Genomic DNA, 16701 nt, shown 5'->3' on the forward strand with positions numbered 1-16701 from the left:
AAGGCCGTAGCATTGAATGGAGATTACGTTGAAAAATAGTGTTGTGTAGCTAAAAGATTGGGGAATAACCTTGTGTATTTCAATGCTGAATAAAACAACCCCTGTTTCAGAAAAAAAATGTGTTGCATTACTTATTGAACTGCCCTCGTAGTTGTCAGGTTACGACAATGGTCGGTGATGGAGTTCCTCTTGAAGATCGGCGATGACTCTGCCACATCTATTCACAGGAAGCTGCTCTCTGTTTATGGGGAGGACACAGTGGATCGTACCAGTATCCAGTGGCAGTTGCAGAGGTTTAAAGAAGGGGATTTCTCTCTACTGGACAATCGACGATTCGGTAGACCATCGACGACAGTGAGTGATGTGAATAAGGAGACCATCGATCAGATCATCCAAAATGGTATCACTGGTATGGTCACTAGGGTACGGAAAAATCTGTGCACGTTGGGTGCCTGGATTATTGACAAGAGAAATAAAATCGATGAGAAGAATATGTGCGAGGGTCTCATGAAGACCTTTACTGAAGAGGGGAAACAGTGTTTTGTCGGCGGCATTACCCAGGATGAAACATGGTTGTTTTTTTCCGAACGTGAGAGCAAAACCTAATCCATGGAGTGGCGTCATCCGGGCTCTCCTCGGAAGAAGGAACCAAGACTTTCATGGAGAGCAGGCCGAAAGGTGATGGCCTCCTACTTCTGGGATCAGTGTGGTGTCATTTTCATTGACTTTTTGGAACCTGCGTCCACAATTAACTGGGACCGTTACTGTTTGTCATTGGACATGCTGCGACGTGCCATCAAGACCCACAGACTACAGCTTCAGGGTCAGTTCATCAGGCTACACCATGACAATGCCAAACTCCATACAGCCCTTATAACGCAGGAGAAAATCAGGAAAATGGGACTTTGCTCCGTCTGAGTTTTACCTCTTTGGTCGTCTGAAGGCCCACCTGTACGGTAAAATATTTGATAGTGAGAAAAACCTAATTTCCTGTGTCAGGCGATGGTGTAAAAGTCAATCCCCAGATTTTTATCTAAGTGCATTTACATCATGGAAAGAACATTGGGCCAGATATGTCACAGCTCATGGAGGCTACACTGAGTAGGCTCAATCTATAGCTAAATGTTCCTAGCATGTTCACAAACAATTTCATTCTTCTCCTGCAAAAAATTAAAAAAATGGAGACGACTTTGTAAAACTTTTTGAACGCCCTCTGTATAAAGAGATTTGGTACTGAGTAAACCATGAAATAATAATCGTATCTGCTGTTACATAAAAAATTAAATGATAGAGAGGCTCCATCCGGGGAAGTTCGGCCCCCGAGTTGCAGGTCTTATTTCAGGTGACGCCACAATGGGCGACTTACGTGTCTGTGATGATAGTAAGGACAACACAACACCCAGTCCACGAGCGGAGAAAATCTCCAACCCGACCAAGTATCGAACCCGGGCACGCTGCATGGTAGGCAAATATGTTACCACTCAGCTAAGCAGGCGGACTGCTACTACTTAAAATCGGTATATAAAAAAGATTATTATATTTGCTGTATACACTAACTTAGCAAATGAAATAAGTTTTTACTTAGCATTTACGACTCTTTGGTAAGTACACAACTGTATGTGAAAGTGTGAAGTGATAACAAAAATGGTTCAAATGGCTCTGAGCACTATGGGACTCAAGCCGGCCGAAGTGGCCGTGCGGTTAAAGGCGCTGCAGTCTGGAACCGCGAGACCGCTACGGTCGCAGGTTCGAATCCTGCCTCGGGCATGGATGTTTGTGATGTCCTTAGGTTAGTTAGGTTTAACTAGTTCTAAGTTCTATGGGACTAATGACCTCAGCAGTTGAGTCCCATAGTGCTCAGAGCCATTTTTGAACTATGGGACTCAACTGCTGTGGTCATCAGTCCCCTAGAACTTAGAACTACTTAAACCTAACTAACCTAAGGACATCACACACATCCATGCCCGAGGCAGGATTCGAACCTGCGACCGTAGCAGTCGCACGGTTCCGGACTGCGCGCCTAGAACCGCGAGACCACCACGGCCGGCGGTGAAGTGATAACGTTGTGTTTATTGTTGTGTTCTTTGTGCCAGGCAAGGGCACATGCAAGAAAAATATAAGGTGGTCAGAAGCAGTCTAAAAAGCTTGTAAGGGTTTTACAGGGTAGGCTGCGCTGAGATGCAATTTTTAAGAACAAAATTCCATACGTTGCGCTGTTTCCGAGTTGATTAGCATTGAAGTTAGCCAATCAGGCCGCTCTGCGCGAAAATTAAGAGGCTCGCCAGAGAAGATGTCGCCAAACGTGTTCTTCGTTTGGTGTCCCAAGACCGAGCAAAAGGAGGGATACAAAAATTGGACATGGGGCAGTAGTAAGGAACGAACGAACGCAAGCCAAAGGCTGAACCGTCTCGTACGCCTGTAGAATAACTGATAGTAAATTTTTATCTGGCGGGCCGCTTGAATTTGCGTGCGCAACGGTCTGATTGGCTAACTTCAGTGCTAATTAACTCAGAAATTGCGCAACATATCTATTTTTTAAATTTTTTGTACTGTTATTTCTCAGCGCACCCTAGCCTTCAGAGCCCTTACAAAGGTTTCAGACTTTACCGACCAGCGACGTCACTTACAAGGAGAGGACAAGACACTGAAATCGCTGAATTTCTTCAAACTTTGTGCATTTTTAGTAGTCCATAAGGAGAACATAATGTGCAAGTAGTAAGGCGTTCCATTTGGCAATTCCGAAAAACTCGCAAGAGAAATGCTACACGTCGAATATAGACTGGTGCAAATAGTTAGATGGAGTTCCACTAATTTTTTAAATGTATACTTTTTCTGCTCTGGTCATATTATTTCACACGTGTTACATCTGGAAGGTAATATAACAAAGCAAGCATTGGCGGCCGAAGACTTCCGGCATAAGAAGACAGCCTCATTCTGCCAACGGCCTTGTCAAAGAGTGCGGAGGAGCGGATAGAGGTTCAGGGCACTCTCTTGTCCTAGGGGTGGGAAATTTCCCCTAAAGGCGGAAGAATCAGCAATGATCAACGACATGAGGATGCAGAAGGCAATGGACACCACTGCATTAAAGACACGTAACGTGTATCCACAGGACATGTGGCCTGTAATTGAAGAAGTGTCATGATGATCTCTCCATTGGCAAAAGATTCCGGAATAGTCCCTTATTCGGATCTCCGGGAGGGGACTGCCAATGGGGAGGTTACCATGAGAAAAAGATTGAATAATCAACGAAAGGATAATGTTCTACGAGTCGGGGCGTGGAATGTCAGAAGCTTGAACGTGGTAGGGAAACTAGAAAATATGAAAAGGGAAATGCAAAGACTCAATCTAGATATAGTAGGGGTCAGTGAAGTGAAGTGGAAGGAAGACAAGGATTTCTGGTCAGATGAGTATCGGGTAATATCAACAGCAGCAGAAAATGGTATAACAGGCGTAGGATTCGTTATGAATAGGAAGGTAGGGCAGAGGGTGTGTTACTGTGAACAGTTCAGTGACCGGGTTGTTCTAATCAGAATCTACAGCAGACCAACACCGACAACGATAGTTCAGGTATACATGCCGACGTCGCAAGCTGAAGATGAACAGATAGAGAAAGTGTATGAGGATATTGAAAGGGTAATGCAGTATGTAAAGGGGGACGAAAATCTAATAGTCATGGGCGACTGGAATGCAGTTGTAGGGGAAGGAGTAGAAGAAAAGGTTACAGGAGAATATGGGCTTGGGACGAGGAATGAAAGAGGAGAAAGACTAATTGAGTTCTGTAACAAGTTTCAGCTAGTAATAGCGAATACCCTGTTCAAGAATCACAAGAGGAGGAGGTATACTTGGAAAAGGCCGGGAGATACGGGAAGATTTCAATTAGATTACGTCATGGTCAGACAGAGATTCCGAAATCAGATACTGGATTGTAAGGCATACCCAGGAGCAGATATAGACTCAGATCACAATATAGTAGTGATGAAGAGTAGGCTGAAGTTCAAGACATTAGTCAGGAAGACTCAATACGCAAAGAAGTGGGATACGGAAGTACTAAGGAATGACGAGATATGTTTGAAGTTCTCTAACGCTATAGATACAGCAATAAGGAATAGCGCAGTAGGCAGTACAGTTGAAGAGGAATGGACATCTCTAAAAAGGGCCATCACAGAATTTGGGAAGAAAAACATAGGTACAAAGAAGGTAGCTGTGAAGAAACCACGGGTAACGGAAGAAATACTTCAGTTGATTGATGAAAGGAGGAAGTACAAACATGTTCCGGGAAAATCAGGAATACAGAAATACAAGTCGCTGAGGAATGAAATAAATAGGAAGTGCAGGGAAGCTAAGACGAAATGGCTGCAGGAAAAATGTGAAGACATCGAAAAAGATATGATTGTTGGAAGGACAGACTCAGCATACAGGAAAGTCAAAACAACCTTTGGTGACATTAAAAGCAACGGTGGTAACATTAAGAGTGCAACGGGAATTCCACTGTTAAATGCAGAGGAGAGAGCAGATAGGTGGAAAGAATACATTGAAAGCATCTATGAGGGTGAAGATTTGTCTGATGTGATAGAAGAAGAAACAGGAGTCGATTTAGAAGAGATAGGGGATCCAGTATTAGAATCGGAATTTAAAAGAGCTTTGGAGGACTTACGGTCAAATAAAGCAGAAGGGATAGATAACATTCCATCAGAATTTCTAAAATCATTGGGGGAAGTGGCAACAAAACGACTATTCACGTTGGTGTGTAGAATATATGAGTCTGGCGACATACCATCTGACTTTCGGAAAAGCATCATCCACACAATTCCGAAGACGGCAAGAGCTGACAAGTGCGAGAATTATCACACAATCAGCTTAACAGCTCATGTATCCAAGCTGCTTACAAGAATAATATACAGAAGAATGGAAAAGAAAATTGAGAATGCGCTAGGTGACGATCAGTTTGGCTTTAGGAAAAGTAAAGGGACGAGAGAGGCAATTCTGACGTTACGGCTAATAATGGAAGCAAGGCTAAAGAAAAATCAAGACACTTTCATAGGATTTGTCGACCTGGAAAAAGCGTTCGACAATATAAAATGGTGCAAGCTGTTCGAGATTCTGAAAAAAGTAGGTGTAAGCTATAGGGAGAGACAGGTCATATACAATATGTACAACAACCAAGAGGGAATAATAAGAGTGGACGATCAAGAACGAAGTGCTCGTATTAAGAAGGGTGTAAGACAAGGCTGTAGCCTTTCGCCCCTACTCTTCAATCTGTACATCGAGGAAGCAATGATGGAAATAAAAGAAAGGTTCAGGAGTGGAATTAAAATATAAGGTGAAAGGATATCAATGATACGATTCGCTGATGACATTGCTATCCTGAGTGAAAGTGAAGAAGAATTAAATGATCTGCTGAACGGAATGAACAGTCTAATGGGTACACAGTATGGTTTGAGAGTAAATCGGAGAAAGACGAAGGTAATGAGAAGTAGTAGAAATGAGAACAGCGAGAAACTTAACATCAGAATTGATGGTCACGAAGTCAATGAAGTTAAGGAATTCTGCTACCTAGGCAGTAAAATAACCAATGACGGACGGAGCAAGGAGGACATCAAAAGCAGACTCGCTATGGCAAAAAAGGCATTTCTGGCCAAGAGAAGTGTACTAATATCAAATACCGGCCTTAATTTGAGGAAGAGATTTCTGAGGATGTACGTCTGGAGTACAGCATTGTATGGTAGTGAAACATGGACTGTGGGAAAACCGGAACAGAAGAGAATCGAAGCATTTGAGATGTGGTGCTATAAACGAATGTTGAAAATTAGGTGGACTGATAAGGTAAGGAATGAGGAGGTTCTACGCAGATTCGGAGAGGAAAGGAATATGTGGAAAACACTGATAAGGAGAAGGGACAGGATGATAGGACATCTGCTAAGATATGAGGGAATGACTTCCATGGTACTATAATTGGGGACGTAGGTTGCAAGTGCTACTCTGAGATGAAGAGGTTAGCACAGGAAAGGAATTTGTGGCGGGCCGCATTAAACCAGTCAGTAGACTGATGACCAGAAAAAAAAAAAGCAAACACTTGCATATAATATCCATTTTTTGATATGCAGCTCCTTGAATTAGCCATGTTTGCACTTAAAAATTTTTGGATGTCAGGTCCGCCAGTTATGCAAAACACCTTTTTTCTCAGTACCCAAACATGTTTCGGCGCCACTGTGCCATCATCAGTGGCTTTTCGTTTTTTTATTTATTCTGCAATGTGAACATTTTGTTAAATGATTATACAATTATATGCATTTTCACTTCAAACAACATATCATTTCTTTTTGTAAATACCTTTACATTTGGTGTGTATGAACTTTCTGGATCACTTTTGTGTTAATTACTACAGGTAGCTTGTCATCTGCAACCAAACGATGTTGGGAGTTAGCCTATCTTCTAGAATGTAATTTAGTTTTTCGCGATGTTTTCGCGCCTATTTTCGTATTTACTTACGTTTTCGTGTGGCAAGCGCTTCCGGTCTCCTCATCAAGCTGAGATGTGATGCATACGTAACTATAACAAGTATTTTCCACAACTATCGTAGTAAAATACTTTTTCACTACACCAGAACACGGTGTGATTGTGGTCTGTTATGCATATAAGTGAACTTTTAATCTTACTCTGTGATTTTGATTTTCGAAATCGCACGTACACTGTTCGTTCTTGCTACATTACCAAGGTGTCACCACTATCCAAGTTACCTGCCGAATGGAGCCTGTATCTTGGTCCCGATGAAAAGCATTTCCGGGTACCTTATCCGATCGAACGTATAACGCATTTCACAAATCACTGCTGGCATATATGTTCGGGAAAATTCATGGGTTTCGTCGTTTACTTGTCGATTGTTGAAAATATAATATTTGTTATCACAATTAAAATTAACTTGGAAATTAAATAAAAGATTATGTAAATAAAGGTTTTTTATCATTTTATTTCCTTTCAAATGTAATATATATAAAATAATATGACCAGTGTGGAAAAAAGTCATTAAAATAAAGAAAGGATAAGGCTAGTCGATCCAGAGATCCACCGATTACGGAGCTTGAACGCTAATCGCTTGACCGCCTTCACCTTGTGCCCAAAGTCGCACACGAACATATTTGACTCGTAAAACTTCTGCAATTTTTTCGAAATTGCCTAAGTAGTACAACTTATTACGTGCACACAGTGTTGTCCCAATGGACTACTAAAAGCGTGCGAAGTTTGTGAGATGGTTTCAAAGTACAACTCAGTGTGCTCACTAAAATAACAGTCTTTCTGGACAGGGGTATATTTCGGTACATAATCTGACACATCCAGTAAATAGTGCTCACCAAACTGCAAAGGAATCTGTAATTAAAATTTAATATACATTTAAATATAAATAACCTGATGATGGCAGCGTGCTGCCGAAACTTGACCTGCCAGTAAATGTTGCTAAATAAAAGTCACTGAAGGTTAAACATTATTTTGTAACAGTCTTGGATAAATTGAAGATCAGTAATTAAAACGCGTGACTGTTTTGATATCCGTAAAAAACCATCTGCACACACACTGTGTGTGGTCGGCGGTAGTTTTCATTGTGCAAACTGTGGTGATTCGTACCGTTTTCTTTAGGTAGCAGTAGCTGAAGAAGAGTGAGAGAGAGAGAGAGAGCGGAAAACCGCGTGGTAAGCGCGGCATTAATTAGGTGATCTGGCAGTCGGACGGCGGGCCGCTCTCTGTTTTTTTATTCTCTCTCTGGCGCAGGATGAAGCGGCGGCGGCGGCGGCTTGGGGCGACCAGGGCAGCCGCCTCGGCGGCACGGCAGGCGCGTGTCCACGCGGAGGAATGCGGTGCGCGTGCGCGGCGCGCGACCCCACGTGACCGGCGCGGGCCCGAGAGGCGCCGAGGAGCGCCGGAGACGGCCGAGCGGAGCGTGGGAACGCGCGCCGCGCTCGCTTCCCAAAACACCGGCAGCCGCACGTGCGCGTGGCGCTGGGCTGCGGCGGCTGCTGCAGCGGCAGCGGCAGCCAGACCCTCAGCCTCTGTCCCTGGCAGGGCAGCACCTGCCGCAGGTTCCCACACTGCGCCAACACCTGCCACCGCGCCGCCACCGCCGCCGCCGACGCGCCACAGCCGGCTCGCGAAACCGAGACACCCGACCCGGATTCGAAAATCCACGCCGGAAGAAAGAGCCCTGCCGCCCCTCCTCCACGCCCAAGGCGCTTCCTGCGGCATGGAAAAGTTTCTCGACGACTTGTCGTTCTAATGGTACACGTCAATGTCCTCCTCTGACGTTGCTCCGGTACCGGTTCTCCGGGACGGGTGAAATCTAGAAGAGTCGTCTCCGTAACAGACCCTCTCGTTTACGTTCCAAGAATAACCTTCGGCGCTGCCATTGGTCAGTGGTTACAAGCCATTCTGAGCAATAACTGACGACTCTGTACACAACCAATAATTCACTCATTCCCATCACAATCAACGTACATTGTTTCCATAGCCCACAGTGCCTTGATCCTGCAAGCGGTTGCTCCAGCGTTTGAGCAGTTCCAGTCACGCCACTTGAAGTTTTATATGCCAGATCACCTTATAAAGTTGGGCAGATTTCTGACTGCGAATAAAACCATCTAGATCACTTACTATATTTATTTGTTTATATCGACGTTTCAGCTGCTATCGTCATCAGCGGTTCAAAATGGTTCAAATGGCTCTGAGCACTATGGGACTTAACATCTGTGGTCATCAGTCCCCTATAACTTAGAACTACTTAAAACTAACTAACCTAAGGACATCACACACATCCATGCCCGAGGCAGGATTGGAACCTGCGACCGTAGCGGTCACGTGGTTCCAGACTGAAGCGCCTAGAACCGCACGGCCATACCGCCCGGCGTCATCAGCGGGACGTCAACTCTCTGAATAAATGAATTACGCGATCTTCAAAGCTTTATTAACAAAAATCTACAGTGATCGCAGTCTTACGCTACACGTCACAAGTTTCGATCACTTATCGCAACTAAGGATTTGTGCTTAAAACAGGGATTTCGTTTTGAATATCCTATCAAGCCCCATTCTGATAATAAAACAAGTACAAACATGTAAAACCTAAGCACCTCTGTTGAGTATTTGACTAATTGTTCGCCTGGAGGGGCGCAGATGAGTATCGACAACAGCACTGATGTGCCCCTACCTAAGATGGTTCCATTCGAAGAGGTCTCATTCCTTTTAGCGTCTGTATAGCAGTCAGTCCGCATTAAATACAGTGGATGCCTGATCAGGTTCAAACCGTATTAGCTCCTAATGGGACGGAATCAGAAGACTGTAAAAAAGAAAAGAAAAACAACCCGCTGTAATTGTAGTAGCTCTGCTTGATGTAGGTTATTCTAGTGGGACAATAGCAACAAAAGTTGGCGTAGTTTAATCTGCAGTAGTGTATATGTTGCAGCGTTTCAAGCAACCTGGTGCCAATGCACGTGTTTCGCGATCTGGAAGACTCCGAGTAACATCATACAGGGAATATCAGTTCGTATGTCTACAGAGTATACGTGCTGCACCCGAAATTTGCAAGGAAGTAAATACAAATTGCATGCGAGCAGCTCCAATCTCTGTCTCAACAGTGCAATGCCGTCTCCATGAAACCGATTTAAAGGAGAACATAGTTACCAAAATCCTTTATTACGCAAAGAACATAACGTGAAACGACTGCAATGGGCACAGCAACATAAAAAATGGAACGTGCTCCAATGGTCCAAGGTGTTACACACGGAAGCTTGCTCATGGGCGATGGAAAACTTTTGAACGGCAGTGTATTAAGGAAATTTATTTCCTTCATTAATAAGATTCCTGGTTGCTAAATGTATGACCATGCCTCGATTCTTGGCAATGTCCTTCGAGAGAGGTGGCTCAGAGATTCAAAGAAGGGCAGCTCGGTTTGTATTATTGCGAAATGGGGAGAAATTGACATGGGTACACTAAGCCACTTCAGGTGGGAAACGTGAAAACAGAGGCCTTTCTTGTTAGTGCGATATCTTTTCACCAACTTTCTGTTCCAAATGTCAAAAGTATTTTGTTGATTTCCGCCTACACAGACTTTAATGATCGTCGTAATAAAATAATAGTAATCAGAGCTCGCATTGACACATTTTGGTGTTCATTTTTCCCACTCATTTTCAGGAGGAACGCTTAGGAAATTGTCTGAGTGCTTCAATGAACACTGACAAACAGTGTAAGTACGAACTGCAGAGTAATCATGTATATGTAGGTGTGAAAGACAAAAATTTATAATCGGGAGGAATGTGGAAGCTACTGAACACGACAACAGGACTCGTTTGGTAATTGTTAAAAGGAGGTACGTGCTCGCCACTGTGTGTGGCTAGGATTGTAATCGCTATTGTCATACACGTCTTGAGCAGAATACTAAATGCTATGTTCCAGCAGGATAATACCACACACTACTTTCCCCACTACAGACGCCTTGATAACTATACGAATCCTTAACCGAATTGCCTAATCTCCTGATTTATCATCTGCGGACTATGTCTGGGATACAACAGAATGGCGTACACCCCCTTACCACCTCCAGCCAGCAGTCGTCATAAACTGTAATTCATAAACATGTATTTCAAGCACAGCAAGCAGATGACATTTCGGGGGGTGTCTATTCCCACGCCACAACGAATACCAGTCTGCATCTGTACCCCTGGTGGGAGGGTGGTGAGGGAGGGGGGGGGAGGATCACTTCTCATATTAATACTAATGATAACATCAAATGCGAATGGAACAAAAGTTTAATAATTTAATTTCCTTTATCTAATGAACATCTCCAAAAAATCTGGTAAATATCCAACTGGTGCTCCATAGTGTTATATTTTTAATTTTTGTTAGTGTATAAGCCCACAGGGCACCTTCAGTCAAGTGGTATTCTCGTTTAGGCAACATTTGCAGGTACTGAAAAGGCGCTGTTGATAAGTTTGCCATGGGTGGACGATTCAGGAACCTACTGTCCGCGCATCCCTTTGCTTGCCAATAAACAAGTTGCATCTTCAACATGATAATGCATCACTCCATCACTCGCGTATTATAACAGAATCATTAGAAGGATATTTATCTCTAATTTCCCACGCTGTAGTCACCAGACCTCCTACTCTGCCTCCTCTTTCCTTTTTTAGGACTGCAGGTTGCCCTTCAAGGACTGGATTAGTCCTTTCTCTTCTCAGAATATCTTCCTCTCTCTTCTTCTCTTTCGCTCTTAGGGTCTTCAGTATCATGTTGTTCGCTCAAATACTAACTCACTGTTCTTTTCCTCTTTCGTTGATCATTGATGTATTGGTCGATGTGTGCTTGCTTCTCCAGTTTTCTCACCTTCCACCTTGATGTCCTTCTCCAACCATTCCTTAAACTAATAAATTGGTTCTTGTCGTTATTGTTACCCTACCTATTGTGTCCCATACTCATTTAGTCATTTTGCCCATATTCATCTCGATCACGTAACCCACAAATCTTGTCCTTTTCCTTCTGATTTCTCCTTATGTTGTTATCATGCTCCAGTACAGTTATTTCACAGATCTCCATAGCCACCACTTATTTAGGACCCCAGTGTTTTCCTTAGTATTATCTTCCTTCTCTAGTTATTCTGCACCATGTCTTCCTAGAGTTATCGTCTCACCTGCATATACGAGTATGGCACTCACCTCTGCATTTCTCAGTCTCAGTGTCTGTAAGCTATGTCGATTTTAACATCGCTTTGGTCACTTTATTGTCCGTCTGCTTGTTTGGTATAAATTTTGCAGTTGATTTTAAACTAACTTCCTGATGAGGTAGAGACTTGAAATTTTAAACATACCTCAGAACTGGACGACAATGCAATGTTAAGTGGTTTTCTTATCGACCTGTTCGGTAGGGGTGGGGATGAAAAACATTGGTTACGCCTGAAATCTAGGTTGCATGCAGGAGTGCAGTGTAGTACTGAAACGAGTTCAAGGCGTGATGCGAGCGGACGGGCAGAGAGAAGGAGGAAGAAGAGGTGGCGAGAGAGAGTGGGATGTGTGCATTTATGTATAGGACGTCGCACGAGGAATGGCCAATATTCAGGGAAAGACAGGAGTGCTGATTTAAAGCAAAAAAGGCATACGAACAGATGCCCTATTCCAAAAGGTTTACAAGATATGTTTACATGTAGATGGTTGAAGCTGTGAGTAAAATGCTAGTATGTGTATAAATAATTAATTAGATAAAAAATGTACTCTCATCAGAATTTTTAAAATGAATTCAAATATTTCACACAAGAGACTAAAATGCATAAAATAATTATTTAAACAAAAATAAAATTTTATTATACCATATTTTTAAATCAGAATAAAAAGTATAAGATAATATCTCCTAGCCCCATACAGATTACTAACCTCCTGCAGATAGTACTAAAAATTTGAGCTTGTGAGTTTTTAATTGTTATGACACTAATTGTAATATTAAAACACAAAATGTGGGGCACATTCGGTAGGTTAGGAGGTGAACTATCCATGCATCAGTTGTATATTGCATGTACCCCACGTTTCGTTATGAATCTTACAATTATTGTCATGACTGTTAAAAATTCAAAACAATAAATTTTCTGGAATGTCTGTACGGAACAATGAATCTGTACGGGGCAAGGAGAAATTCTGTATACTCTTTAATCTGATTCAAAACATGTCGTCATTATTAAAAATTTATTTTTATTTCATTTATTATTATTATACGCGATACATCACGGACAGTGGCTTTTGGCAGCTGAGCGTCATGAAACGGCTTGGCTCTCCATCTCTTCGAGTATCTTTGGGCGTCCACTACTAGGTTCCTCACTTCCGTCGTAATAGCAATTGGGTGTGCTACTTCATAGGTTTGTAAAATTCAATTGATCGTAATTGTTATGATACATAGTACAGAGTGTCCTCAATGTGATGAAATTTTTCTGAACCAGTACTTTGAACAGTCACCTAAGTCGCATAATCAGTGGAAATTTGTGTGTTCAAAACACTACGCCAGGGGTAAATCGGTGCAGGAATTATTAATGTGATGAGGGTCGTTCAATAAGTAATGTAACTTTTTTTTTCTCGGCCAGTTTCGGTTGAAAAAATGCGGAATTTTTTTGTGGACCGTCGTGGAATATTCCCGCTGCAATCCGTATAGTTTAATGAAGTTCCCATAGGTGGCGGCGCCATACACAGTCTTCAAAGTGGCTCCTATAACGGAAGTAAGCTAGAGAATCGTAGATATTCACAGGCACTTGCAGAATGCCTACGGAGAACTGGCAATGAACACAAACTCGGTGAGTCATTGGGCGAAGCGTCTGTGATTATCGCAACAAGGTCGCGCAAACCTTTTCGATCTCCCGCGTACCCTCAGAAAATTGAAGAAACGACTTCAGTGTGTTCGTCGTCACAAAAATGGAAACATCTCCTTCTCCATGGCAACGCAAGGTTCATACGAGTCTGCACATCTGAGAAGAGCTCGCAAAACTTCGTTGCACTGTTCTTCCTCATCCACTGTATAGCCCGGACCTCGCACTTTCCAACTTCCAACTGCCTGGCCCAGTGAACGGTGCACTCTGTGTGAAGCAGTACGTGTATGACGGGGAGATGACTGGTGCGGCCACACGTTGGCTCCGACGTCGACCGGTACGGTGGCACTATGCGGGCGTAGAGGCCCTCCCAGTAAGATCGCGTAAGGCTGCCGCATTGAACGGCGTTTACGTTGCAAAATTGGGGCTTGTAGCCAAAAATGATGTATTGGAATCCTGAATAAAGTCAGCCTGCTTTTAGAAAAAAAATGTTGCATTAGTTGTCAAAAGCCCCTCGTATATCATGTAGGCTACAGCAGAAGTAATTTTGAAATATCAGACAAGGAAGAAGGTAACAAATGACGCCTCATTCAGTGAACAGATACACACCATACTAACACAATATGATGTCGAAAATATGATACAGACAAATAAAAGGAAGGAGGGAATTCAGGGACCATCGACAACGAGGTCATTGGAGTTGAATCACAAGCTCGGATTGGGAAGCGATGGGAAAGCAAATCTCTAAAAATAGGTACCATCTAGAAGTTGGCCTTAAATGGTTTATGAACTTCATGGAAAAGCTTAGAGGATGACAGTAATTGAACAGCATGAAATGAAATCGTCATAACTACTGAACGGTTTGCGATAAGACGTTCAAATTGCACGGTTGGCCGCGGGGCATGATGGGAATTGGTACGCGCATTGTTGTTTGGTTTACCGACGAAAACCACTTTAGTTTGGTGGGGTCGTCAATAAGCAAAACTGGCGCATTTTAGGGACTGAGAATCCGCATTTCGCCATCGATAACTCTCTTCACCGTCAACGGGTGACAGTGTGGTGTGCAATGCAGTGTGCGATTTGCAGGGGGGGATGGGGGGGATTTCCCCCCCTCTGCATCAGACCATCCCCTCCTCTGGTTTTAGTTTATGTATCCCAACCTGGGATGTTTATTTCCCACGCACTGGAGTAAAACTTTACATATAATGTAAATTTGTGGAGCCGAACACTGAAAGTTTTTAATAAGTCTTACTATTAATATGTTTCAGTTTTCTATCATCAGAATAAGTACAACCGTTCACAAATGTGCTTCTACCTTTTGAATTCCCCTCGTATATCTGTACCCGCATGTAGATGATTTTGTAAATAAGCTTTACCTATAATGTACTTTTAAAGATGTAACAAGGGATGGCTTTTCTGATAATGCATACGTGTCAATAGTGAGTTTCGGCATTAACATCTATTTATAAATAGCTGCTTAACCATGCGTAACACCACGGTCCAAGCTAGTAACATATATAATTCTACTAACCCCCTAAGACATCCCTCCCACTGGTAGAAGCACAAATCGCACCCTGGTGCAACGTCCAGTCACGGAATAATCGGTGCGATATTCCTTGATGGCACAGAGACTACCGAACGGTACGCCAAGATTTTGGAAAACGATTTCATCCACAGCATCCAAAGTGGCCATGATTTGGATAACAGTGGTTCACGCAAGACGAAGCTCGACCCCATCGAAGCAGGAGAGTGATGTGCTAGAGGAGCACTTTGGAGACCGCATTCTGGCTCTGGTGAAGCCAGAGGCCACTGGCATGGGCCTCGATTGGTCGCCATATTCTCCGGATCTGAACACATGAGACTCCTTTTATGGGCTACACTAAAGACAAGGTGTACAGCAGTAGCCCCATAACCATTGCTGCGCTGGAAACAGCCATTCAGGAGGTCGTCGACAGCATTGATATTCCGACACTTCAGCGGGTCATGCAGAAGTTCGCTATTCGTCTGCGCCACATCATCGCCAATGATGGCAGATATATCGAAAATGTCATAATCTAAATCCGAACATCTGTAACGACGTTTACATGTTGAATAAAGTGTGTGCAAGCTGTAGTTTGTAACTAATTTTCATTTTTTTTTTTTTCATATGGTTCAATAATTGTCACCCTGTAATTCTGGATGGCCGGACGGAACTTGAACCATCCTCCGAATACGAAATCAGTATCTTACAAATGGTTTAGTAAAAAACTTTAAAAAATAGAAAAAAACCACATTTGGGAAACGACAGCGGTTCATAGTAAGACGGCAATGTTCCCGCATCTCATTAAGCAGCAGCAGTACATTATTAACGTGATTCAGTTATAGGTAGTTTCAAGATCAATTCTAGGCGACGTTTCTTCCTAAAGGAGGGAGTGGTTAACTGAACAACCAGAAATAGCTTTGCGACAGAAAAAAGGAAGAACTGCACGGTTACGCACTGTCTGGAGTACAGTATGTAAAGCAAATTACTAAGACCGTTGAGTGTAGCGTGTAGTCCGATGTTTAAAGTAAGTCAGACAGGCATTAGAGGTCGGCAAGAAACGAACGGAGATATTGATGACTATAAAGCTGTAATTACTACTGAAGTTTACAATATGCACATAGCCCCTGAAGATGAGCAACGTACGCACGTAACACCCACAAATTAATGTTAACTACTGTTCTGACACGTAACTGATAAGTAAGTACCTTAAAAGCGTAGACATTCTTCCACGAACCGTTCTTCACACCCTGCTCTTTAGAGCTGGAGCATTTGTGAACAGCTTGCATAAGCAGCAACAAGGATGTGCGCAGGCCATCTGGAAGGCTGACTCCTTGCGCTGGAGGGGGTCCCCGCCGTCGCGAGAGCAGCTATTTATAGGGAGTGGCGAGGCGAGGTCACGGCTGAATCACCCGCTCCACGGGAAGATACGGCTGGCCCAAACTGCTGTGCGACGGACTCGTTCGCAGAAAGGAAGACTCTACCGCTAATCAGATAGCGCGACAAGTGCATCTATTCAATTGGGGAAAACGCCCTCCTGGGTGGCTGTTTGTGAAATAATTCATTCTTATAACACTAAACAAATTTCTAATGCATTAAAACACTTAACATTCATTTTTCAAATTTTTTATTCATTCATTTATTTTTTTGGAGTCATCAGTCTTCTGCTAGTCTGCCGCTCGTGTTCTCGCGGTAGCTTTCTCACTTCCCGGGTTCGATTCCCGGCGGGGTCAGGGATTTTCACCTGCCCCGAGAGGGCTGGGTGGTGTTGTGTTCGTCTTCCTCATCATCATTCATCCCCATTACGGTTGGAGGAAGTCAATGGCAAACCACCTCCGTTAGGACCTTGCCTAGTACGGCGATGCGG

Source organism: Schistocerca nitens, chromosome 2 (assembly GCF_023898315.1).
Source record: "Schistocerca nitens isolate TAMUIC-IGC-003100 chromosome 2, iqSchNite1.1, whole genome shotgun sequence".
Lineage (NCBI taxonomy): Eukaryota > Metazoa > Arthropoda > Insecta > Orthoptera > Acrididae > Schistocerca > Schistocerca nitens.